The 25,892-nt window shown below is 43.1% G+C and overlaps 1 protein-coding gene across 2 annotated transcripts in view; it reads left to right on the top strand.

Annotated features, from left to right (window-relative positions):
* Positions 1–25,892, top strand: part of LOC127485255 (zinc finger protein 585A-like) — a 57,859-nt gene that overhangs the window by 15,244 nt on the left and 16,723 nt on the right. The window contains exon 1 of one of the 2 annotated variants that reach the window (XM_051828052.2): positions 4,799–5,099. The exons of the other annotated variant lie outside the window; for it this stretch is intronic. The gene's annotated coding sequence lies outside the window, so the exon portion shown is untranslated. Of the gene's footprint in view, positions 1–4,798; positions 5,100–25,892 lie in introns of those variants that run through there. 2 annotated transcript variants of the gene reach the window in all.

A 25,892-nucleotide genomic window follows, 5' to 3' on the forward strand; every position in this document is an offset into this window, starting at 1 on the left:
AAAGTCAGAGTTACACAGAGATAGAAGGAGAGGCAGAGAGAGAAGAGGTCTTCCATACACTGGTTCACTTCACAGTTGGTGGCTGGAATAGCTGGAGCTGCACTGCTCAGAACCCAGGAGCCAGGAGATTCCTCCAGGTCTTCCCATGAGGGTGCAGGGGCCCAAGGGCTTGTGCCATCTGCTTTCCCAGTCCACCGCAGAGTTCTGGATCAGAAGTGGAGCAGCTGGGAATTGAACCAGTGCCCATATGGGATGCTGGCACTGTTGGGGGTAGCTTTACCCTCTACACCACAATGCCAGCCTGAGATCTGACCTTAACCTGGTGGGTTCCTACCTGATGGGCATGGCATCCACAAATGATGTAGGTGACTGTATTCTGCACCCACAACTTTTGTCACATTGTTTTTAATTATCTATGTCCTTGTCATTTGTCCACCAGGACTGAAATCACCTTTAGGGTAATCATGATATTCACAGTATTCGTATTGCATCAATCATACCCAGGAGAGTACCAGGCATAATGCAGACAAGTCACCCCTGTCTCCCTTCCTCCTTTGCTCCTCGTTCCCACAGTGCTAGGGGCTCTTGCTCTTCTCCTCCTCCACCCCTCCCTCTGCACAGCTACCACCACCATGAGACCCATACACCATGCTCCTCTACTCCCTCTGACCCCATACGCTCTCCAGTTCCAGTGGATCCTAACAGGATGACATATCAAGTGTGGAGGTTTAGTTGTACTCATGAAGCGAAGCTACAGAGCTCCACTATCACTAAGTGAATTGTGGATGTTGGCCTTGGAAGCTCCGATTCTTGTGCTCAGTTCTATGGTCCTATGACAACTGAGGACATCGCAGGAATTAAGGAGATGCCTGCCTGCATATCCCATTCAGTTAGGAGCCACAGAGCTCTGCAGCATTGTTGTTGGAGCCCTTTCCATTTATTCACTGCTCAAACCTATTGCTTTCTTTTCTGCTTTGTGTCCATCCACTCATATCAGAATAGCCAGGACAGTGAGTTTTTATGAGTCATGATGGTAGCCAGTGGCTAGACACCTTACTTGGACTTTATAATGTGCATTTTGGCTGTTCCAGGAAATTGTTTTTTTAAAGATTTATTTATTTATTTGAAATAGTTACACAGAGAGAGAAGGAGAGGAAGAGAGGGAAAGGTCCTCCATCCGTTGGTTCATTCCCAATTGGCTGCTATGGTCGGAGCTGTGTCAATCTGAAGCCAGGAGCCAGGAGCCTCTTCCAGGTTTCCCACATGGGTGCAGGGGCCCAAGGCCTTGGGTCATCTTCTACTGCTTTCCCAGGCCATAGCAGAGAGCTGGATCAGAAGTGGAGCAGCCAGGACTTGAACCGATGCCCATATGGGATGCCACACTGCAGGTGGCAGCTTTACCCACAATGCCATAGTGCTGGCCCCTCCCCAAGGAATTTTTTTTACTTCTTTCCTGCTTAATTGTGCTTTAGTTACCTAAGGTTGATGAATCTATAAATTGTGAATTAGTGAGGTATTCCAAATTTAGCTTTGAAATATATGATTTTGTGGGTTTTTTAACTTAACTTTTTTTTTATAAATTTTTTTTTTGACAGGCAGAGTGGACAGTGAGAGAGAGAGATAGAGAGAAAGGTCTTCCTTTTACCATTGGTTAAACCCTCCCATGGCCGCGGAGGCCAGCGTGCTTCGGCCGGCGCACTGCACTGATCCGAAGGCAGGAGCCAGGTGCTTCTCATGGTCTCCCATGGGGTGCAGGGCCCAGGCACTTGGGCCATCCTCCACTGCACTCCCAGGCTACAGCAGAGAGCTGGCCTGGAAGAGGGGCAACCAGGACAGAATCTGGCGCCGCGACCGGGACTAGAATCCGATGTGCCGGCGCCACAAGTTGGAGGATTAGCCTATTGAGCCACGGTGCTGGCCTTTTTATAAATATTGAGCATTACTACTCCTTTTAAAAAATATTTATTAGCTTATTTATTTCAAAATCAGAGTTACACAGAGAGAGGGGAGGCAGAGAGAGAGAGAGAGAGAGAGAGGTCTTCTATCTGATGGTTCACTCTCCAATTGGCCACAATTGCCAGAAGTGTGCTGATTCAAAGCCAGCAGCCAGGAGCTTCCTCCAGGTCTCCCATGTGGGTGCAGGGGACCAAGTATCCTCTACTGCTTTCCCAGGCCATAGCAGAGAGCTGGATTGAAAGTGGAGCAGCCAGGTCTTGAACAGGGGCCCATATGGGATGCCGGTACTTCAGGCCTGGGTGTTAACCTGCTGCACCACAGCGTCAGCCCCTGAATTTTACTTTTTTATTTAGACCTTTCTTATAGAAATGGATTATGTCTTTTAGTTTCTAAGTAACTGCATCATAATGAGGACCATTGTAGATTGTAGCAGTGAAAAATATTTGGCTTGATGATCAACATAAGGCTTATAGATAGTAGCTACCCATGAGATTGTGTCTTGGATTTAGGGGAAGTTTATGTCAGTTGGAGGTAGCCTTTAATTACTGATGAACATGAATGTACTGAGAACTCCTTATCCATTAAATAATAAAATCCAAATGAAGATTTACACACGAGTTCCCTCCTGCCTTCATCTACCATTGAAATCCTGTTGTTTCTGCCTTTTGGATCTCCCTGTAATCTGTTGCCTCTTCTTCATTCCCACTACCACCATACCTTGGTTCAGGTCCTACTAAATTACCTTTGATATACTTTTTAATTGACCTCTCTGCTTTTTGTTTTTCTTACCTTTGTGTAAAGCCTCTTAGTTCATCCAAACATTTTTCTGATTGCTCAGGTTCTCTTACTCCAATATCTAGGAAAATCATGTGGCTGGTAGTTCTTTCAACACACCACACAAAAGAATGCTCAGTAAATGCTTACTAAATAATGAATGGAATGCCTTACAAAGCTAGGGTGAACATTTAACCTGCTTGGTCCTCGATGGTTTCTGTTTATACATTTCAACCCTGTGTCATTATGAATATGTCTCTTTTATTATCAAAGTTGTCTCTGAGCAACAAATTATACATTCATCTAATTGTGTGTGTTATCAAATAGATATCTATTTCATTATCTCTTCAACTAGGTAGTTATTGGGGATCAGAAATTGTATTTTTTTAATTTTTATAGCCTCATTTATTCATTGAACTAAAAGAATGACTCTATCAAGATGCTGAGTTTCAATGTCAAAGCAAACATGTTTCTTGCCCTCCTGAATTTTCAATCTGCAAGAAAAAGCAGTCTACACAAAGAATATCACCTGACATAATAAACATTAGTGTGAAATGAATGGATACATTTAAGCATTCCTAATCCAGCAATTCTAATCCCATGAATTATAATTGACAGAAGTAATCACAAACAGAACTCCATGTCATCCTGCTTCCATTTACATTTCTACTTAAAATCTTAAAATTCAAACACCACAAATATACCTAAGAATGCATAATATTTATATGCTATCTTGATATTAAGCATGAGAAAAATAACCATACAGCAATAGCAATTTTGAACCTCCTTTCTTTTTTAGATAAGTTATAATACTATGTGTTTCTCTACAGTGAAGATTAGGATTGTAGATACTCTTCCTCTCCCTCACTTTTTATTTTAGAAATGAGAAATCTGGGGTTTTAGAAACTGAGCTCCAAGATAAAAGAAATATTTCTTTTTTTAAAAGAAGATTTTTTTTTTATTTGAAAGGCAGAGTTACAGAGAGGCAGAGGGAGAGAGAGAGAGAGAGAGCAAGAGAGAGAGAAGTCTTCCATGCACTGGTTCACTCCCCAAATGGCTGCAATAGCCATAGTTAAGCAGATCCAAAGCCAGGAGCCAGGAAATTCTGCGTCTCTGATGTGGATGCAGGGTCCCAGGCATTTGGGCCATCTTCTGCTGCTTTCCCAGGCTACAGCAGAAAGCTGTATTGGAAGCGGAGCAGCAGGGACTTGAACTAGCCCCCATATAGAATGTCGGTGCTGAAGGCGGAGGCTTAGCCCACTATGCCACAGTGCTGGTCCCGAAAGACTTCTTAAACCAATATTTCATGTTGGTTGGCCTTTAAGCTAGACTTTTTTTTTTTTTTTTACCATACTTCCATGGGCAAATTCAATTCTAATCTCTTTTCACCTCAGCTTTCTCTTTGTAAATTGAGAATATGGTCTCCAGAATTAACCCAAGGTATAATTGATACAAAGTAAGGCATTTACTCTGTTAATCTGGACTCTAGAAGATACTTGGCAATGTTAGTCCTGTATCCAGTTCTCTTTTTTTCTTCCTTTTTTTTTTTTTTTTGTACTTGGTGAATTAGAGGGTGGTGTAAAATACTTTGAAAAGAACCACAAATAAAAGACAGAAGTAAAAATCATATTCTCAAATCTAGATGTTAAACTATGCTGCGTACACCTGTGCTGAGAGTTACATTGAAATCCTTGTCATTCGTTACTTGAGAGAAGCTGTCCAGGAATAAAGCAGCAGGGGATTTTCCTGAGGGAAACAGCGTGTGTGAGGGAACTGGGATTTGGGACTCAGCAGCAGTGGCTGTCACTTTTTAATATTTTGTTCAAGAAAGGAAGAACAGCAGCTGACCCTTGAGATCTGGGGTGGGAAGGAAGGGAAGGAGGGATGGAAACAAAAGCAAACGCTCTCTGGTTCCCAGCCTGTCTCCACCCACCCCGCACTGAAGCCCTAGGAGAGGGCCAGTAAGTCTATCTAGGAATGCCCTGGCCTGGACTCCATTTCCCAGAGTCACCCGGTGCTCTAACGTTTCCTGCTCTGAATGCCTGTGCGTGTGCATGTGGGAGAACGTGCGCATGCGTGCCTTTCCCTGTGGCTCGGGGCTGGGAACAGAAGTTCTTTTACTGATCAGAGAGGTCCCTGAGAGGCCGCGCTGCTCCTTCTCCCACATTCACTGGGGAGACTTGCTGTGCAAGTGCAATTGCAGGCGGTTCGGGAGCACACACCCCAGACCTGCCGCCCGCTGCTTCTGTGCCTCTGCATCTGCCACCGTGGGCCCCAAGTTCCAGCGACTTCTCCTGTCCCACACTCTCCGCTTTGCTCCCTGTGTGTCCTGAAGGAAGGGGACGTGCTCCCGAGAGTTTCCACAGCAAGTATGGAGAACAGGAGGGGCACAGATGTGTGTGTGGGAGAGGGGAGGGTGGCGGGTGGCGGCTCCCAGACCTCGATCACTTGCTTCTCAGTGATGCTGGGAGCTTCTCCGGCCGAGTCAAGTCTGGGGCCCAGGTGTTGTGTCTCCCACCACCACTTCCCAGTCTCCCGATGCACGGCCGGTCCCATGGGCTGCCTCGCTCAAATTCTCCTTAAAGTACACTGGACGAGGAACGGCACCAGCAGGGCAGTTGAGAGCACACTGAAGGAAGGAGTCCCTAGATTTAAATAAGCCCAGTTCTCACTTGGGTGGGTCAGAGAATGCCTTGTGGCTGGGCCTCCGGCTATATCCCCTGGTAGTTCCAGCTGGGCGGGGCTCAGTGGCCCTCAGCCAGAGCCTGAGGCAGTGGAGAGGTGGAGATGGCAGATCAGAGTAGGCTCTGGCTCCTGGCCCCCATGCTGGACCCCGCGGACACATTTTCAGCTGGGGCGCTGTGTGTTTGGCTGACTTTCCCAGCAGCACGTGAAGCTTGTGCAGTAGCTTTGTGGATTGATCGCTCCTCCGTGTTTAATTAACAGACTCTTTTTCAATCTGGAGCTTGAGGCCATGGAAATGTAGCTGATTTATTTTCCTGTGTTTCGATTTCTGTCTTCAACCCTTCTTTCTTCTCATGTTATTAGGGATGTGAACTTTTATTACCTGCTGCTAATCCCTTTGCAAAGTGAGAAGTGAACTGAAATTAATGCAAGTCTACCGTGTGAGTTAATAATGAGCTACTTCAAGCTGGATTTTCATAGTGGAGAGCTACAAAAACATAAATACAGAAAAGTATCAGTTTTTCTTGTCTAGTTCTTTACAGTCACTCAATGCTCCACCAAGCTGATTATCTTACAGTCCATACGGTTTTAATTAAGGGGGCCAGTTACTTTTTTTTTTTAATTTGACAGGCAGAGTTAGAGAGGAAGGTCTTCCTTCTGGTGGTCACCCCCCAAATGGCCACTATGGCTGGCGCACTGTGCTGATCTGAAGCCAGGAGCCAGGTGCTTCCTCCTGGTCTCCCACGTAGGTGCAGGGGCCCAAGCACTTGGGCCACAGTAGAGAACTGGACTGGAAGAGGAGCAAATGGGACAGAATCCAGTGTGCATATGGGATGCCGGCACTGCAGGCAGAGGATTAACCAAGTGAGCCACGGTGTCGGCCAGTTACTTTAAAAAAAAAATTATTTATTTATTTTAAAGGCAGAGTTACAGAGAAGCAAAGACACACACACACACACACACACACAGAGAGAGAGAGAGAGAGAGAGCTCCCATCTGCTGGTTCACTCCCCAGATGGTCACAATGGCGAGAACTGCATGGATCTGAAGCCAGAGGCCAGAACCTTCTTCCAGGTCTCCCACACAGGTACAGGGGACCAAGCACTTGGGCCATCTTCCACTGCTTTCCCAGGCCATAGCAGAGAGCTGGATCAGAAGTGGAGCAGCCAGGTCTTGAACCAGCACCCATATAGTTTTACCCGCTCAGCCACAACACCAGCTTCAAGTTACTTTTCTTATTCTGGGTTCTGAGTTTAACCCCATGACATTTTCAACATGGGAGGATATTAGTGATAGATTTTCAAAATGACTGGTCTGTGGAAGCCTTTGTACAAGGTGTTAATGTGAAGAGGGTAAGGAAGCAAAGAGAAAATGTGCCCCTCTCCCCCACAGAGATGCCCACACAGTATGGTAAAAGATGTGGCTTTGGGCTGGCACTGTGGCTCAGTAGGTTAATCCTCTGCCTGTGGTGCCAGCATCCCATATGGGAACCAGTTCGAGTCCCAGCTGCTCCTCTGATCCAGCTCTCTGCTATGGCCTGGGAAGGCAGTAGAAGATGGCCCAAGTGCTTGGGCCTCTGCACCCATGTGGGAGACCCAGAAGAAGTTCCTGGCTCCTGGCTTTAGATCAGTGCATCTCTTCTGGCCATTTTGACCACCTGGGGAGTGAACCAGCAGAAGGAAGACCTTTCTGTCTGTCTATCCATCTCACTGTCTGTAATTCTACCTCTCAAATAAACATGTTTTAAAAAAAGAGAAATGTGGCCCTGAAAACTATTGCTATAGACTAACTTTCAGTGTAATGAAGTTTTCACTTGATTAACTGAGTGATTCATAGACTCTGTTAGAGTCCTGTTGTCACCAGATTACTAATCTGTGAAACTCATTTAGCATAGTAAGGTTACCTAGGAAGTAAGAATAGAAAGGGAATCCTGGATAGAGGTTGCTAGGGTGACAGCATTCTTCCTCTGAAACCCAGTGTGTTTTGACCTTTTCTCGCATGTACTCCCTATCACAGTGCTTGTGAGTGGGCAAGCAGTTATGTGTTTCTGCTGAGAAGAGCTGCTTCATACCCAGGAAACAACTGTAAGACACTTTCTCAGCAACTGTGTTGTGTGTACATTAATACGAACTTGAAAACAGCCAAGAACAGGATTCCTGGACTACTCAGGCTAACTCACTGTCCTTGGCACATCATTCCCTGCTCTGCAATAAGTTTCTGGCAAGTTCTTTAAAATTTTTAGGAGAGACATATTTCACATGAGAGACATAATCTGGTAATGCAGCAGTGATGTCTTTAAGAAAAGGTGCCATGTGAGGAAGCAGTCTGATGTGTCCATTCATCTTCCCATTAATAACTCTCATTGATGTCTACCACAGGGTGACAGAAGCAATCCTCCTTCTGAATTGCATGAAGCCAGGAGGATTCCTCTACAGTTTATCTGAGCTTTCCTTGTATGAGGGAATCACCAAAATACTACATTATATAGGGTTTTTTTTAATGCATTTTATTTTCTTAAAAGGCAGATTTACAGAGAGACACAGAGAGGTCTTCCATCCCTTGGTTCACTCCTCAAATGGCCACAATGACTTGGGCTGGGCCAGGTGAACCCAGGAGCTAGAAGCTTCTTCTGGTTCTCACACTTGATTTCAGGGGCCCAAACACTTGGGCCATCATCCTCTGCTTTCCCAGGTGAATTAGTAGGGAGCTATATTGGAAATGGAGCAGCCAGGTCTTGAACCAGTGCCCATGTGGGGTGCTGGCACTGCCAGGGTCTGCTTAACTTACTATATCAGTCCCATGTGCATTTCTTCAATGGGGGAGGGGTTAATTTTTTTCTAATAGGACTCTCAAAATAAAGATTATAATGTGTAGTAGATGATGATTTTGGTTATATTTTGAGTTTCATTAAATTTCTATATTTTTGAAGTTAATGAGTACTAGTAGTTATTTTTTTTTAAATATTTATTTATTTTACTTGAAAGTCAGAGTTACAGAGAGGAAAGGCAGAGAGAGAGAAGTCTTCCATCTGCTGGTTCACTCCCCAGTTGGCTACAGTGGTCGGAGCTGTGCCGATCCAAAGCCAGGAGCCAGGAGCTTCTTCTGTGTAGTAGTTATCTTATGCTATCCTTGCTTTGGATAAACAAACTCTCCCATCCCTCATTTAAAATGCTTTTTAAAATAGGTTTATTTTGAGGACTGGCACTGTGGCATGGCAGGTGAGGCTGCCACCTACAGTGCTGGCATCCCGTATGGGTGCTTGTTTGAGATCCAGCTTCCTGCCATGGCCTGGGAAAGCAGTGGAAGATGGCCCAAGTTCTTGGGTTCTGCACCGCATGGGAGATCTGACAGAAGCTTCTGGCTCCTGACTTCAGATAGATCCAGCTCTGGCCATTGCAGCCATTTGGGGAGTGAATCAGTGCATGAAAGACCTCTCTCTGTGCCTCTGCCTCTCTGTAACTCTGCCTTTTAAATAAATAAATAAATATTTACATGCTACACCACTGTGCTGGCCCCAAGACCTAACAGGTTTTCTGGGTGCTTATCTTGGGGTTCACTTTGAACACTAAGCACAGTTATTCTGTGTGACTGAATATTTCATGTTCCTTCTTATGGAAAAGTTTTTCTCATGATCTGAGTGATTGGCTACATCTGCCCATAGTGGAAACTAAAACTTAATTTGGCATTTGAACACCCAGAGTGCTGAGTCCCGTAATCTCCTGAATTTAATCAAAAAATGTGTTTTGAAACATTTGGTCTGTGGGTAGGCAGGGCAGTTTTCCTGGATCCCTGTGAGAATTGATGAGCTGATGGTGTGTTTCTACCCCACATTATATTCTGAAATTTACTTCCTTTTATTTTCCTAAAATTACTATATTTGTAATTTGCTCCCCCTTTCTGAAATGTTTGTGCTTCTGTCCTCCTTACAAGCATGGACATAAGTAGCCCTTTTCCTTCTCTCTCTCTCTCTCTCTCTTTTTTTTTTTTAAACAGGCAGAGTGGACAGTGAGAAAGAGACAGAGAGAAAGGTCTTCCTTTGCCATTGCTTCACCCTCCAGTGGCCACCGTGGCCGGCACACCACGCTGATCCAAAGGCAGGAGGCAGGTGCTTCTGGTCTCCCATGGGGTGCAGGGCCCAAGCACTTGGGCCATCCTCCACTGCACTCCTGGGCCACAGCAGAGACCTGGCCTGGAAGAGGGGCAACAGGGATAGAATCCGACACCCCGACCGGGACTAGAACCCAGTGTTCCGGTGCCGCAAGGTGGAGGATTAGCCTAGTGAGCCATGGCGCCGTTTCTTTTCCTTCTCTTTATGATGTTACAAGAGCAGTGGGATATTGCAGCTCTCTCCCCTGGCAGCACATCTTCCTCAGTACGTCTCTTTGAATTAGACCCTGGGTTAACTTGGCTGCACAAAAGGCATATATCTAAACCCAGTGTACCTAATGAATGAAAGTCATCATAAAATCAATATGCCTTGTAAACCTCTCATCTCTTGTTTTGGAATGTGTTGTGAATGTGTCTTTTATGTCAGTGTCTGTAAGCCGGAGACTTCCCACTTAAGGCAGAAGGCTGCTGAGGGACAGCACAACTGTAGCTTTGCTCTGTTGCTTTACTGTGGCTACTCTCTCACCCTCTCTATTTTATTAAGATTTAAAAATTTTATTTTAAAGCAGAGTTACAGAGAAAGAGGCAGAGACAGAAGGATGGGGATCTTGCATCTGCTGGTTCACTCAAGAGACTGCAATGAATAATGCTGGCCCAGCCTGGAAGTCCAACCCAGTGTCCCACATTGGTGCAAGGACCCAAGTACTTGTGCCATCTGTTTCTGCTTCCCTAGTTGCATTACAGGGAGCTGGATCAGAAGTGGAACAGCTGTGACTTAAACTGGCACTCATGGGGCTGGCATTGTGGCACAATGGGGAAAGCTACCATCTGCAATGCTAGCTTCCCAGATGAACAGCCGTTCATGTCCCAGTTGCTCCACTTCTAACCTAGCTCCCTGCTGATGGTCTGAGAAAAGCAGCAGCAGATGACTCAAGTGTTGGGGCCATTGTAACCCATGTGGGAGACCCAGATGAAGTGCCTGGCTCCTGGTTTCTGTGTGCTTCAGCCCTGGCCATGGCAGCCATCTCAGATGGAAGATCTCTCTCTTTTTTAGCATTTATTTATTTATTTACAAGGCAGAGATAGAGAAAGGGAGAGAATGAGAAAGAGATTTTCCATCTGCTGGTCTACTTCCTAGATGGCTGCAATGGCCAAGACTGGGCCAGGCCCAAGCCAGGCACCAAGAGCTTCATCCAGGTCTCCCACTTGGCTGTCAAGGACCCAGGTATTGGGCCATCTTCTACTTTTCCAGGGCCACTAGCAGAGAACTGGATCAGAAGTGGAGCAGCCAGGACATGAACTGGTGCCTATACCAGATGCCAGCACTGCAGGCAGCAGCTTTACCTGCTAGTCCACAATGCCATCCCATCTGACTCTCCCTCCTCTCCATAACTCTGACATTTTTTTAAGATTTATTTTATTTATTTGACAGAGTTACTGATAGAGATAGAGACAGATAGAGAGGTCTTTAGTCTGCTGGTTCACTCCCCAAATGGCCACAGTGACCAGATCTGAGCTGATCTGAAACCAGGAGCCAGTAGCTTCTTCTGGATTTCCCACATGGATATAGGGGACCAAGGACTTGGGCCATACTGTGCCACTTTCCCAAGCACATTAGCAGGCAGCTGGATTGGAAGTGGAGCAGCCAAGACCTGAACCAGGGACCATATGGGATGCAGGCCAGTATCTCAACCAGCTGTGCCACAGCACTGGCCCCCAAAACTCTGACTTTCAAATAAATAAATCTTTTTTAAAGGATGGACACACATATTGGATCCCAGCATTTTATTTGGTGGTGGTTTAATCCACTGTGCCACAAAGCCAGCCCTACCCTTTATCCTGGTGACTTGTGTGTCAAGATCTGGGTAATATCTGCTGAACAACTGTTGGTATTATGGTAGACTCTTCTGTTTTATTTTGGTTCTCATTTGTTGAGTTTATTTTGGCTGCCACTTTTGGGGAGCAAGCTGTGATGTCATCAGTGGCTAAAGCTGCTGTGTGTTAGGCTGGCACTGATTCTACCTTTCCATTTCTTCAAGTAGAAGTGGAAAATGAAATCCTCTCAAAACTAACATGCTACAAGTAACAACTGGAAATCAAGCTTCCTTTCTTCCCACCTAACAGACCCAGCTGGTCTCTGTGTTTCTCATTTTAGCCCAAACCTACATCAGATTCCTAGAGCAGAAGGAAGCTTATTTTTTAATGCAGAATTCATAGATGTGGTTGTCCATTCACCTCTGAGAATTAAAGCCATCACTCTGCTTTTTGACTGGTTTTCAATTTGTGGTGGTGCCCTCTCTCACAGGAGGACAGAGTCCTCACAGAAGAATACACCTAGGAGGAGAAAACTTCAAGGAGTGGGTTTTCCAAAGTGAAATGGAATTCTGGCCTGGACATCCTCGAGATCATGATCAGCAGAGTGGGGAAATTCTTGGCTATGTCCATTCACATCCTTTCCTTTTTGATCATTGTATTCCTCCCTTACATAGTGCTCTGTGCTCTCCTTCTGATGCACACACACAAGTCATGTCTGTGATTGAGGCTGTTTGTGAACCACTGCAGCATCTGGAGTTGCCTTTGTCTCCATCTCTAACCAGAAACTCAGATGCAGAGTGAGGAGGGGACTGCCAGCCTGCCACACAGGGTTTGGGTCCCTTGCTCCTTTACTTTTCTTCAGTGCAAGAGCAGCCTTAAAGAGAGCCGTACTGGGTAGTATTATTTCTTTTGGATTTGAGTGCTTGGAGAGCAAAAGAAATACATGTTTTTTTCCTTATAGAATGGATTGAGGAGGCACTACATAAAGTCAGCAGTGACTTTCTTGGCTCTTGTTACATGTCAAGATGAGTCAGAATATTTAGGGCCATTTGTTAAATTTTTTAAAAAATTAAAAATATTCATTTATTTGAAAGGCAGAGTTACAAAGAGAGAAAGAGAGATGTAAATCATTTATCCACTGTTTCACACCCTTAATGGCCACAGCACCTGGGGTTGGAACTGGATTAAAGTCAGGAGCCAGTATCTTCTTCCACATTTCCCATGTGGGAGTAGGAGCATAGGCAGCAAACTTTGTAGCTTTCCTAGGCACATGAGAGAGCTGGATCAGAAGTAGAGCAGCTGGGACATGAACTCGTGCACAACATGAAATACCAGCATCACAGGCAACAGCTTTCCCACTATGCTCTACTGTCTGTTTATTATTATTATTATTATTATTATTTGAGAGAGAGAGAGAGGGAGAAAGGCCTTCCATCTTCTTGTTTACTCCCAGATGGCTGCAATGGCTGGAGCTACCCTGAACTGAAGCCAAGAGCCAGGAGCCTCTTCCAGTTATCCCACATGGGTGCAGGGGCCCAAGGTCTTGGGTCATCTTCTGCTTCCCCAGACCTTAGAAGAGAGCTGGATCAGAAATGGAGCAGCTGAGACTCAAAGCAGCGCCCACATGGGATGCCAGCAGTGCAGGCAGCAGCTTTCCCTGCTGGGACACAGTACCAGCCCCTCTATCATCTGTTTTATGGAAATATGTATTTAAGGGATGTTAGAAGGCCATTCAGGCCCTCCCTACAAAACATTTTGAAATAATGATTGACAGTCCACAAGACTGCTTCCAAAGGGAGAGAGCAGCAGGGACAGAGAGGCAGTGATATTGAAAGGGTGTGAGGAACAAGGGAAGATGGGAAGGCCAGAAGAAATCTTGAAAAGTATTCCAAAGGATAAAGTAATAGGACACAGGTCATTTGTGCAGGTTTCTATTATAGGGTTTTCCTTTTTTTTTTTTTTTTAAATTAGAGATAATTTCTAACATAATTTGTGATATATTGGACTCACTTTTCAGTTTTCTTCTTACAGATAAGATGTGCTTATAAGATGTAGAGGGGCTGGTACTGTGGCTTTGTAGTTTAATCCTCTGCCTGTGGCACTGGCATCCTATATGGGCACCATTCTAGTCCCAGATTCTCCTCTTCTGATCCAGCTCTCTGCTATCACATGGGAAAGTAGTAGAAGATGGCTCAAGTGCTTAGGCCCCTGTACCCAAGGAGGAACAGAGAAGAAGCTCCTGGCTCCTGGTTTCAGATCAGTGCAGCTCCATCAGTTATAGTCATTTGGGGAATGAACCAGCAGATGGAAGACTTTTATCTCTGTCTCTTCCTCTCACTGTCTATAATTCAACCTCTCAAATAAATAAAATCTTAAAAAATAAGATGTAGAGAAGTACTGGAATTAAATGCAATAGTACACTCCTAAATATGCAGTTAGCATTAAATTTTTGTTGAGAAAGGGATGCGCTTGGCTTTATGTGTGTCTTGCTTAGAGCAGAATTTTTATGACTGAATTTGAGATAATTAAAAATCAGTTTCATAATTGACACATTGATGATTTTTACTGCTGCAGCCTCCCCCTCACTCTGTATCCCTATGCAGATAGTCCACATGAAGGTACAGCAGAAAGAGAGGCCTGCATATCTGGAGTAATGCAAATATGCCCTTTGCTTAAACCAGGGGATTGATCAACTGGAGTTCTTTGTGATTCAGTTTGCATTTTTCTGTAGAGTAAAATATAGTGATTTGGGTAAAGTATCTTGTCTTCTAGTAGATGATTCCAATTGGCTTTCTTATCCATCTACCAGGCATCACAGGTGATTCCCAAGACAGGTGTTGGGCTCTATGGAAAAAAAAAAGTAGCCTCTTCAGAGTTGATGTATTTCTCCTGGAAAATTGGAGAAATATTTTGTAAGAAGCAGTTCATGGAGGAAGTGTACTTCCCTAGAAATGAGACAGAAGTGATTCCCTTTACTTGCCCCTCCCTGAGCTAGTTCCTGAGGCTGATTGATCAGGCCAAGAATGCTAATATTTATAGGCCAATTAGGAATGATGCATGTTTGTCTTACACATGAGATGTCTACAGATCTGTTTCTCAAGGCCTTTAAGATAAAATAAGAAAACTTTGCAACAAAAGAGAAGGTTGGCATTGCCTGTTGCCTTGGTCTAGGATCTGTGCATTTATTACCCACTTAGTACTCTGACTGCTAATGTGCGCATCTCCTGATGGTTCTTTTTTGGCCATTCCTGTGTCCAGATTCCTTAATGGGTGACAATCTTTGGCCAGACTGCCAGTCTGATAACTCAGCCCAAACTGGAGTTGACTAGTTTGTGTAGCCACTTCAGGATTAAGGTGGTCCAAAACTGCCAGTGCCCAATGCTGCCTTTATGCTCACTCAAGAGATAAGACTCTGGGCACAGGTCCCAAGTGGCTTTGCTTGGTCCTCTTCCCTAGATCTCCCTGGTGACCAGGCTGATTCTCAGGTAGGCAGGGAACTTGTTGGCTCCAGATTTCTGTTTTGCATTCATCTGGAAAATATTTGAGTTTTCTCTTGGATCTCAAGAGTCCTGAGTAGGGAGTTTTATTTTGTATTGAGATGTGTCTTTATAAAGACAGGTGTCACTGAAGACTGTGTGTCCTCAGAATCAACTGAACTCACCCAGGCCTGCATGGAGTTCTGGGATCCTGGCTTCAGGCTGAACATTGCCTGCTGTTGTGAGCATTTGGGTGTGTACCAGAAAATGGAAGAAATCTCTCTCCCTCTCCATCTCCCTCTACCTTTCAAATAAAATGAAAAACAGATAAAAATTGGAAAAAGTGTGCTTTGCCTTGTGTCCTAAGGCAAAAGTAATTACTGTTGTTATAGGTAGAACTCATTTGTACACTTCACAAATACTCACAAATCTCAGGTTAAAGGCTTGGTGGTCACTACTGGCTGTGCTGCCTACTCAGCTCCCATTCTGTAATGCACCCCCTTCCATCATCTGCAGTTCACTTTGGGTGCTCATAAAACACCAAACTGCCTCCTGACTTTACATCCCTACATTCTTTATACATAGCTGGGCCACAATCTCATTTTCTTTAGCAGCATGCTAATTTTTATGAGTGCTTCATAGGCAAAGAATAATGGGGACATTGATTTTTTCTGAGCTTTTGCCCTAAGTGGTTTATTTTATGAAGCTGATTCTGGGTACTGTATAGAACTTTGCTGGATCAGAAGTTGGGGTGCAGAGGTTGACATTACAGAAATAAAGCTAGCACTGTCACTTCCACCCTGCAACCCATGCCTGCCTTTGGTTTCTGCTTTTATAGAGTGTTGGAATGAGGCAGTAATGATGCAATAAAGGAATGAACTTTCAGTTGTTAAACATTTTTATTTTTATTAATACAAAGAGAACAGATTGCATAAGATGGTAATTCCAGAAGAACATAACCATACTTCTCTATTGCCCCCTCCTTTCTTCCTTTCTCTTTTTAAGGATTTAATAAGCTGGCTTTTTTTCCCTAACCTAGTCTTTACCCCTTCACCTCCAGCCTTCCTGTCCATTTGTTCTTACTTTATAATCTAGTACTTTAAGCTTTTTTCCCCCTTCTTTCATGCATGTTTTTGCCTACTCCTACCCCAATTCCAAAGAAGGAAAAATGAATAAAAATCATGACATACTGATTCAAAGACAGGAATCCTATCCAGAAATACAGAAAAAAGTTACTTCCTTTTTCTTTTTATTAACAATTTATGTATTGATTTACCTTTCTGGAAGAGGCAGCTGGAAGTTCTCCGAGGTCTGGCCTTAGAATGTGAGGAGAGCCAGAGATATTGGATAGACTCTTTACAGTCTGTTTTACTGTGAGAGATGTTGTTGCACTTGCCTGTGGCAGAAAAAAATGAGATTTCAATGATTTTTTTTTTCTGTAATACTAATTTTTATGATGAGTCTCTTCTTTATCACTGGATAGAGACCTGTCAAATTTACTATGAGCAAAAAATTTCACAGACACAACTGCTTCCAGAGGAGATGAATGACTCTCCATTCCCACGTGACCTTCCCCTGAGATCTCCAGGTGGCTTCTCTTAGTCTCCTGGAAGCAAAGAGAAGATTCCAACCATAGAAGAAGTTCACTATGACTGTGGTGTTGTTCCTTGGAAGTTCCTGCCAAAAAGTAATCATTTAAGAACACCAGGGGCATTTCATTAGTTTCACAGGACTCTCTTCTTCCTGGCTTCAGTGGAGGGGAAAAATAACCACAGTTGAAGCATGATTCTAGGCAAAGCACAGTTATTTATCTGCATAACAAAAATCCTCATGTTTTTCTGCACATTGTTAGTCTTACATGGGTTAGAAAAAAATGCCATTTAATGTCTTAGAACTCTCTAATGTTAAAAAGTGCAAGAATTAAAAATTGCTATTATTTTATACTCTTATAACGCTGCAAAAGCATTAACATTGTGCATTTCTGGGTGATTTGGAAACTCTAAATTTGAAATCAATTACATTGACTGGCTTTGCAGAGTAGGAAGAAAATAATTGGTTTATTAATTATTTATAAAGAGAGACTATGAAAGAAGCTATTCATTGGTACCAATTGTCTAAGCTTTAGTGTTTATGAAACAATGATTTATTTATTTATTTGTTTATTTATTTATATTTGAGAGAGTTATAGACAGTGAGAGAGACAGAGAAGGGTCTTCCTTCCGTTGGTTCACTCCCCTAATGGCCACTATGGCCAGTGCTCTGCCGATCCAGGGCCAAAGTCAAGTACTTCCTCCAGTTATCCTGTGCAGGTGCAGAGAACCAAGCACTTGGGCCACCCTCCACTGCCCTCCTGGGCCCAGGAAGAGGAGCAAATGGGACTAGTACCCAGCACCCCAACTGGGACTAGAACCTGGGGTGCTGGTGCCACAAGTGAAGGATTAGCCAAGTGAGCCATGGCATCAGCCTATGATTTATTTTATTTTATGAGCTATGTCCACTTGAAGTTGTGAAAGAAAACATACAATGGTGGTTGTAATTCACTTTAACAGACTTTTTGAAGGATTTTGTTTATTTCTTTGAGAGGCAGAGTTACAGACAGTGAGAGGTAGAGACAGAGAGAAAGGTCTTCCATCCACTGGTTCACTCCCCAAATGGCCACAACAGCCAGAGCTGCTTGATCCAATGCCAGGAGCCAGTGCCTCTTCCTAGTTGCCCATGGGTGCAGGGGCCCAAGCACTTGGGCCACATTTTACTGCTTTCCCAGGCCATAGCAGAGAGCTGTAGTGAAAGAGGAGTAGCTGGGACTAGAACCAGTGCCTATATGGGATGCCAGTGCCACAGGTGGAAGATTAACCTACTGTGCCATGGCACCGGCCCCACAATTCTCTTCAAAACAGAAACATTTATTCCTGAGTCTTTTGATGAGCTAGGCCAATGAAGTCCTGACAAGGCACATATGTCTCTAGAATTAGAGGAGCGCTCATCATTCTCATACTGTGTTCTGTTGCTGTTCAGCCTGTGACAGTGACATGTAAATAAAAAAGCAGATATTCAGCATGTGGTTACCCCACAAGGAGTCTTATCTTGTCTGCATCTGAATAATTTTGATAGCCAGGTGTGGTTTTTTTTTTTTTTTTTTTTTTTTTTTTTTTTTTTTTTTTTTTGGACAGGCAGAGTGGGCAATGAGTGAGAGACAGAGACAGAGAGAAAGGTCTTCCTTTTGCCATTGGTTCACCATCCAATGGCCGCCGCAGCTGGCATGCAGCAGCTGGCGCACCATGGTGATCCAATGGCAGGAGCCAGGTGCTTCTCCTGGTCTCCCATGGGGTGCAGGGCCCAAGCACTTGGGCCATCCTCCACTGCACTCCCTGGCCACAGCAGAGAGCTGGCCTGGAAGAGGGGCAACCGGGACGGAATCCGGTGCCCCGACCGGGACTAGAACCCAGTGTGCCAGTGCCGCAAGGTGGAGGATTATCCTAGTGAGCCGTGGCGCCAGCCGCCAGGTGTTTTTAAGTTGCTGAATATTCTCCTAATTTGTATTTATTTAAAGACTATTAACTCAGTATGACAATTTTTGTTATAATAATTTGATTGCCAATAAGGAATTTACAAATTCATACCTTGACTAGAGTTTTACTTTGTAGTAATCACAGACTAGCAGAAGTCATAAACTATTAACCCTCATTTTTCTAAAATAAGAGGTTGTAATTAATATGAATATTTAAAGAATATATTTTTTAAGATTTTATTTATTAATTTGAGGGGTAGAATTACAGACAGAGGGAGAATGAGAGACAGAGAGAAAGGTCTTCCTTCCATTGGTTCACTCCCCAGATGGCTGCAATGGCCAGAGCTACATGGATCTAAAGCCAGGAGCCAGCTGCTTCTTCCTGGTCTCCCATGCAGGTGCAGGGGCCCAAGCACTTGGGCCATCTTCCACTGCTTTCCCAGGCCATAGCAGAGAACTGGACTGGAAGAGCGGCAGCTGGGACTAGAACTGGTACTCATACTGGATGCTGGCACCACAGGCAGAGGATTAACCTCTGCACCGCATCACCAGCCCCAAGTACATGAAGAATTTAGAACAGAAAATCTACCAAACTCATGGAGTTTATCTCCCTTTCAAAACTTTTAATAGCCTTTGGGATGGAGAATGCTAATTTAAGGTACTGTAATTAAGTTCACACAAACAAAAGATGTTTTAGGATGTTTTCCTTCATTATTTAAGTTAGATACTGTTAGAAATTCTAGATTATTTTGGGGATAAATTGTAATTTCTTTTCACAAGTGTATTTGAGTAGAAACACAAGCTTTTATAATCAATTATTTATGTTTAAAACATATGCTTATGTATATTTTGTATTAAAATAACAGCATTTTATGAAGTTTAGATACACCTTGTTCAATACAAGCCTATACTTTTTTTAAGTTTTATTTAAAAAGAATCTTTGTATTTATTTTTTAACACAGGAAACTCAGGTGACACAGTAAGTCCATAATTTCCCACAGAATTCATAAAGTTAACAACTGAGTATCTTAAGTCTTATAAATCTTCTGAATTATTCATAGTTATGCACTCGATGGAACGTACTCCTCAGCAGCTGAGAAGAATCTTAACTTAAAAGCACCAACTCTTCAGGCATCTCTACAGACCTCTATTTTTCATTCCCTAAGACATGCAGTCAGACTGCTGATGCAGCAAATACCAATTCACCTTAAGCTGAATGGATAAGAAAAAGCATTTGGGAAACCAACATTCTTAATATTAAGTCTGAAAGCATTTCTACCTCTTTACTGAATGACTTTCCCTTCTGTCAGTGTTAAACTCTAATGAATAAAAATTGTGTTTTGAACATAATTTTTTCAGGTTAATCTAGCACTTTAGGACATTTGTATTTGTTTTATAAGCCTTAAGGAAAACAAAAAGATAATCTCTAATCTAGACAATTCTGGACTCTTTCATTAGATTTAGAGTTTTACAGCAAAGTAATATGATCTGTCCAAATAGTATGCCTTTTAAAAACTTCTCTTCATGTATGTAAATTAATAAAGCTTATTTCCAATATATATTTTCTGTATTTTCATTTGCTGAAGCAGGGTTCAAAGGGTGTTTTTAGGATCTTGCCAACATCAGCCCTATGTACCCATAAATTATTGGAGCCATTAAATGGACAATAAAAACTGGTTGAGGCTACTGATGAATGCTTCAAAAGGAATCTGAATCTTTTTCAGGTGTCTTTTTAGGCCATTAAGGCGATTGATAACATCCCAAAACTCTGTAGTTTGGAACATACACCTTAGCAGTTTGGACCCTACACTTTAGCCAATCATTTTAAAAAGCATCACCCCCAAAGCCATCTAACCACCTTTACTAGGTCTATTCCCACCACTGGATTTACTAATCAATTTTAAGAGATGTTCTTTAAATTCCCGCAGAATGAGATGATTTACTGAATGGTGCTATAATATGTAGAATGTTTCTGAAAACTCTATATAAACCCCACAAAGTATATGGGATGGGTCCTCATCAGATGACCACTGTGATGATTGGAGTGGACCCTAGATCAAGCTAGAACAATAAACCTCTTTGCTTTTGCATCATTGAAGTCTCTCATTGGGATAATTGAGTCCCATCCAAGTTCGGTCTAACAGAAAGAGAGTCGGCCTCTGCCATTCGCTAGTTCACTCCCCAAATGGCCACAGTGGCCAGAGCTGTGCTGATCTGAAGCCAGGAGCCAGGAAATTCTTCCAGGTCTCCCACATGTGTGCAGGGGCCTAAGGACTTGGGCCATCTTTCTACTTCTTTCCCAGGCCAGAGCAGAGAGCTGAGTCAGAAGTGAGCAGCTGGGACTTGAACTGGAGCACATATGGTGTGTCAGCACTGTAGGCCAGGGCTTTAACCTGCTGCACCACAGTGCCAGCCCCCCAACTATTTATTAAGAGCTCCTAACTGACCTGTTAATTTTGATAAAAAATTTATGACACTCATGAGTTTTATTATGAATCTTCATTCTAGTTTGCATGGCATATAAATGACCCCCTTGGTGAAATACATAATGATCAAACAATGGCTGACAACAAACACCCTTAGATCAATTCTTGAGCAACTATTCAGTAATAGGCCACCACAGGGCCCTACTTGTCATGCTCCTGAACCATCAGGTGATGCTGTATGTTCTTTTATTTTTTAAATTTTTTTATTTTATTTTTTTATTTTGACAGAGTTATAGGCAGAGAGAGAGAGAGAGAAAAAGGTCTTCCTTCTGAATGTTGTTGGTATTTTGATTGAGATCATGTTGAATCTGTAAATTGCTTTTGAGGGGCTGGCACTGTGGAATAGTAGTTTGAGCCTCTGTCTGTGGCATTGGCATCTCATATGGATGCCAGTTTGGGTCCCAGCTGGTCCTCTGATCCAGCTCTCTGCTTGTGGCCTAGGAAGGCAGTGGAAGATGGCCCAAGTGCTTGGGCTCCTGTATCCACATAGGAGATGAGGAGGAAGCTCCTAGCTCCTGGGTTCAGATCAGCCCAGCACCAGCCATTACAGCTATTTGGAGAATTAACCAACAGTTAGAAGGCATCGCTTTTTGTCTCTCCGTCTCTCTGTCTATAACTTCTTCTCAAATAAATAAATGATAGTAAAAGTAAAATTAAAAATAATTTCTATTGGTAGAATGGGAATTTTGATGATATTTGTTCTTCCAATTTATGAACATCAAAGATTTTTCCTTTTTTTGTGTTTTCTTTTTTTCTTTAATGTTTTGTAATTTTTCTTATAGAGATCTTTCACACCCTTGACTAAATTTTATTCCAAGGTAATAAAAAATTTTATGGTTATCGAGAATGGCACTGATCTGATAAGTTATTTTTCAGCCATGGCATTTTTGTGTATATAAAGGTTATTGATTTTTGTGTGTTGATTTCATATTTTACAACTTTGCCAAACTTTCTTGTGAGTTTCAATAATCTCTTGGTGGAGTCTTTTGGTTTCCCAATATTTAGGATCATGCCATCTGCAAACAAATTATTGGACTTTCTCCTTTCTAATTTGTTTTCCTTTGATTTCTTTTTCTTGCATTATTGCCATGGCTAAAACTGTCAGTAGTGTATTGAACAGCAGTAGTGAGGGAGAGCAACTTTGGTTTCAGATCTTAGTGGAAATGCTTCCACGATTTCCCATTCAATATGATGTTGGTTGAAGATTTGTCATATATTGCCTTGATTGTGATAAGGAATGTTCCTTCTATTCCCAACTTGCTTAAGGTTTTTATAATGAAAGGCTGTTTTTTATCAAATACTTTCTCTTCATCTATTGATCATCATGTGGTTTTTATTCTTTAGTTTGCCAGTGTCACATATCACATTTATTGATTTGCATATGTTGAACTATCCCTGCATACCATAGGTACATTCCACTTGGTCCAGGTAAATTATCTTTATGATCTGTTGTTGGATTTTATTAGCTAGTATTTTGTTGAGAATTTTGGGATCTGTGGTTATCAGAGATATTGTTCTTTAATTCTCTTTCTCTATTGTATCATTTTCTGGTTTAGAAAATAAGGTGACACTTATCAAACAGAAGGAGTTTGGGAATACTCTTCTCTTTCAATTGCTTTGAATAGCTTAAGGAGAATTGGAATTAGTCTTTTTTTTTTTTTTTTTTTTTGGACAGGTAGCATGGACAGTGAGAGAGAGACAGAGAGAAAGGTCTTCCTTTGCCATTCGTTCACCCTCCAATGGCCGCCGCAGCTGGCATGCTGAAGCTGGGAGCCAGGTGTGGGGAGCAATTCGGACTATACTGTTACTGGAATTAAGACTTATTCTATGCATCTGCTCTCCCACAATATGGCACTGGGAGAGAAGTAAACAGCTTCCGCACAGCTGCCTCCAGTTCAACCAATAAACTGTAGGACTTGCTCCTGATTGGAGAGCAGCGTACTCGGCGTGTGGGCAGCCGAGTTAGGATTGGCGGAGGAGGACTGTAAAGGAGGAGAGAGACGGCATGCACCAGGAACATCTATGGGGAACATCTAAGGGAACCCGTGCAGCCCCCGAGAAAGCCGGCCGGCGGTGTGCCGCTCCCCTGCGGAAGTGGGGAATGCGGCCAGGGGGAACTGCCCTTCCACGGAGGTGGAAGGGATAGTAGCCAACCCGGGAAGAACCAGCAGCAAACCCGGGGAGGGCCGAGCAGACGAAAGAACAGCGCAGGGTCCTGTGTTGCTCCTCCACGAAGAGGGGGAGCGACATAATGGTGCCGTGACTAGGATATGAAGCCTAGGCAGGGTTCAGTGTCGTTCCTCCACAAAGAGGGGGAGCGACAGCCAGGTGCCTCTTCTGGTTTCCCATGGGGTGCAGGGCCCAAGCACATGGGCCATCCTCCACTGCACTCCCGGGCCATAGAAGAGAGCTGGCCTGGAAGAGGGGCAACTGGGACAGAATCCGGCACCCCAACTGGGACTAGAACCCGTTGTGCCGGTGCCACAAGGCAGAGGATTAGCCTATTGAGCCACGGCGCTGGCCAATTAGTTCTATTTTTAAAAGTCTGGTAGAATTTAGCAGTGAAGCTTTCTGGTCTTGGGCTTTTCTTTGGAGGGTTTTTGTTACTGATTCAATATCTGTTTTGGTTTTTGGTTTGTTTAGGTTTTCTATATGTCTTCATGGCTCAATTTTTTTACCTAGCATGTGTCTTGATTTCTTCCAGGTTTTCTAATTTGTTGGTCATTGCATGTGATGCCCACATTCTATATTGCAGTGCTAATCTAAGTTTTCAGTGTTTCACTTCCAAACTAGTTTCCTGCTTAATATCTCTGAGAAGCATGGGGTAGTGGCTCAAATTCTTAAGTTCCTTTCACCTAAATGCAAGATCTACTACTTATTAGGGGACCTGAGAGCCTGGTCCAGCCATAGCTGTTGCAGACATTTAGAGAGTGAACCAACATATGCAAGACCTCTCTTCCTCTCTCTCTTCACCCACTTTCTGTGTGTTTCTCTGCCCTTTCTAAAATCCTTTTAAAAGTTATTTACTTCTTTATTTGAAAGTCACAGAGAGAGAGAGAGAGAGAGACAGAGAGACAGAGAGAGATCTTCCATCATCTGTTTCACACCCCTGGTTTCTCCAATGGCCGGTGTAGGGCCAGGTTGAAACCAGGAGCATCTTTTGAGTCACCCATGGGGGTGGCAGGAGCCCAAGTCCTTGGGCCATCTTCCACTCTATCAGGCCATTAGCATGAAGCTAAATCAGAAGTGGAACAAGTGTGACTTGAACTGGTGCCTATATAGGATGCCAGTATAACAGATGGCAGCTTTGCATACTGCAGCACACCGTCCTCCTCTCTGCCTTTCAAATAAACAAATCTTTAAAAAAGAAATGAAAATGTCCTTAAGATAGTAAAAGTCATCATGATTGAGCACTGAGGAATCTATTGAAATGATTACATTTTAAAAGATTTATTTATATATTTGAAAGGCAGTGTTAGAGTGAGAAAGGGAGAGACTGATCTTCCTTCTGGTTTGTTCTCCAAAGTGGCTGCAATGACTGGGGCTAGACCAGGCTGATCTCATGAGATAGGAGCTTCTTCCAGATATCACATGGGTTCAGGGGCCCAAGCATTTGGGCAAGCCTTTGCTGCTTTCCCAGACACATTAGCAGGGAGCTGGATAAGTTTGGAGCATCAATATCTATGACATCTTCCTTGCAGTACAAGGATATAGAGCCCATCTGGCACAATTTACGTCCTATATATGGGTGGGCCAAGTATAACAGCTTCCAACTCTCAAGGTTTGGACTAGATGGGTTCTGAGGAATCGTGTTATAACAGATATTAATCCATAACTCCTGGTTTAAGCTTTTGTTAGCAGATTATGCTGTGACTACTTTGGGTCTCTGGATTGTCACCAGTGAAGGCATCCAGATTAATAGTAATGAAATCAACAGTCAGCAGAATGGTGTCCAGCTGAACTTAAATGGTTTTTCTTTATTATTGTTAGAATAGTGACCTCCTGCTGTACCCTGGCATCTGGACATAGACAGCAGACATTGGAAGCCATCCCCTTTGCCAAATGGAGTATGCCAAGTTTGGGTCCATCATCTATTAAGGAGGCCTTAGTAGCCATTCTCATGTTTTACTGTTCTATATCCATGGCCAAAGTCCTACTAGATAACAAGGTTTGGAGAATCACAGGCTCAAGGTGTGTAGGTGACTGTTTTTCCAGTATAGCACAATTAATAGAAATCTAATTTAATTTTACTGGCACATAGCAAGGTTCCAAGAGAGGTTATTCCTTGCATCATAGCCCTTGAGAAGCAGTGGATATCACAAATGATCCAGAGAATTTAGAAGGCATATGAGCTCCACGAGTGAAGAAGTCACTGAGAGCACTAAGGATAGTGCCTACAGAATTCAATTTGACTTTTCATTGGAAGGGGGGCCATATAAGCTGGACTGATTTGTAGCATCCATGACAATTAATTTTTTAAATGAGACATGCATTGCACCAAAACCCAGGAAGGACTAAAAGGTATTAGCATTGTATGTTCTTCACAAGTGTGTCAAATAGTCTCATGAAGGGAGGAAGTCATCAATGTGATATATTCTTGTGCTCCTGATAAAAGCTGGGTACAGTTAAATTCTTTGCAAAAATTATGTTTGATGGCCAAGTCAATGAGATGCTCATGTATACCCTAGAAAAAGTGTCTTTCCAAAGTGAAGGCAAACTAGACTGAGGAGCTGTTGGAAAAGCTTTGAGCAAAAACACATTTGCCACTTTTGTAATAGTTAAGACAGGTCATTTATCTACTAAGAGGCATCAGATATGTTAATATTAGATATAAAGTATGGTGGACATAATCGATGGCATATAGCATTAAGATTTTAGTAATCTACCATGAGATGCCATTTACTTTTTTCCAGATTCAACAGGTAAAATTGGGCTGCCAAGTGGGAAACAGCTGGAATAATCACCTTTTTGTTTATTAAGTTTAATGTAATACATTTTAATGCATGAAGACATTGAGTTTCCTTTTATTATGTCATCTTAATTATTTTAGTTTGGGACCTGTGGAGTGTTATTTTCCCTAGTTAA

The sequence above is a fragment of the Oryctolagus cuniculus genome, unplaced genomic scaffold (assembly GCF_964237555.1).
Source record: "Oryctolagus cuniculus unplaced genomic scaffold, mOryCun1.1 SCAFFOLD_35, whole genome shotgun sequence".
Taxonomy (NCBI): Eukaryota; Metazoa; Chordata; class Mammalia; order Lagomorpha; family Leporidae; genus Oryctolagus; species Oryctolagus cuniculus.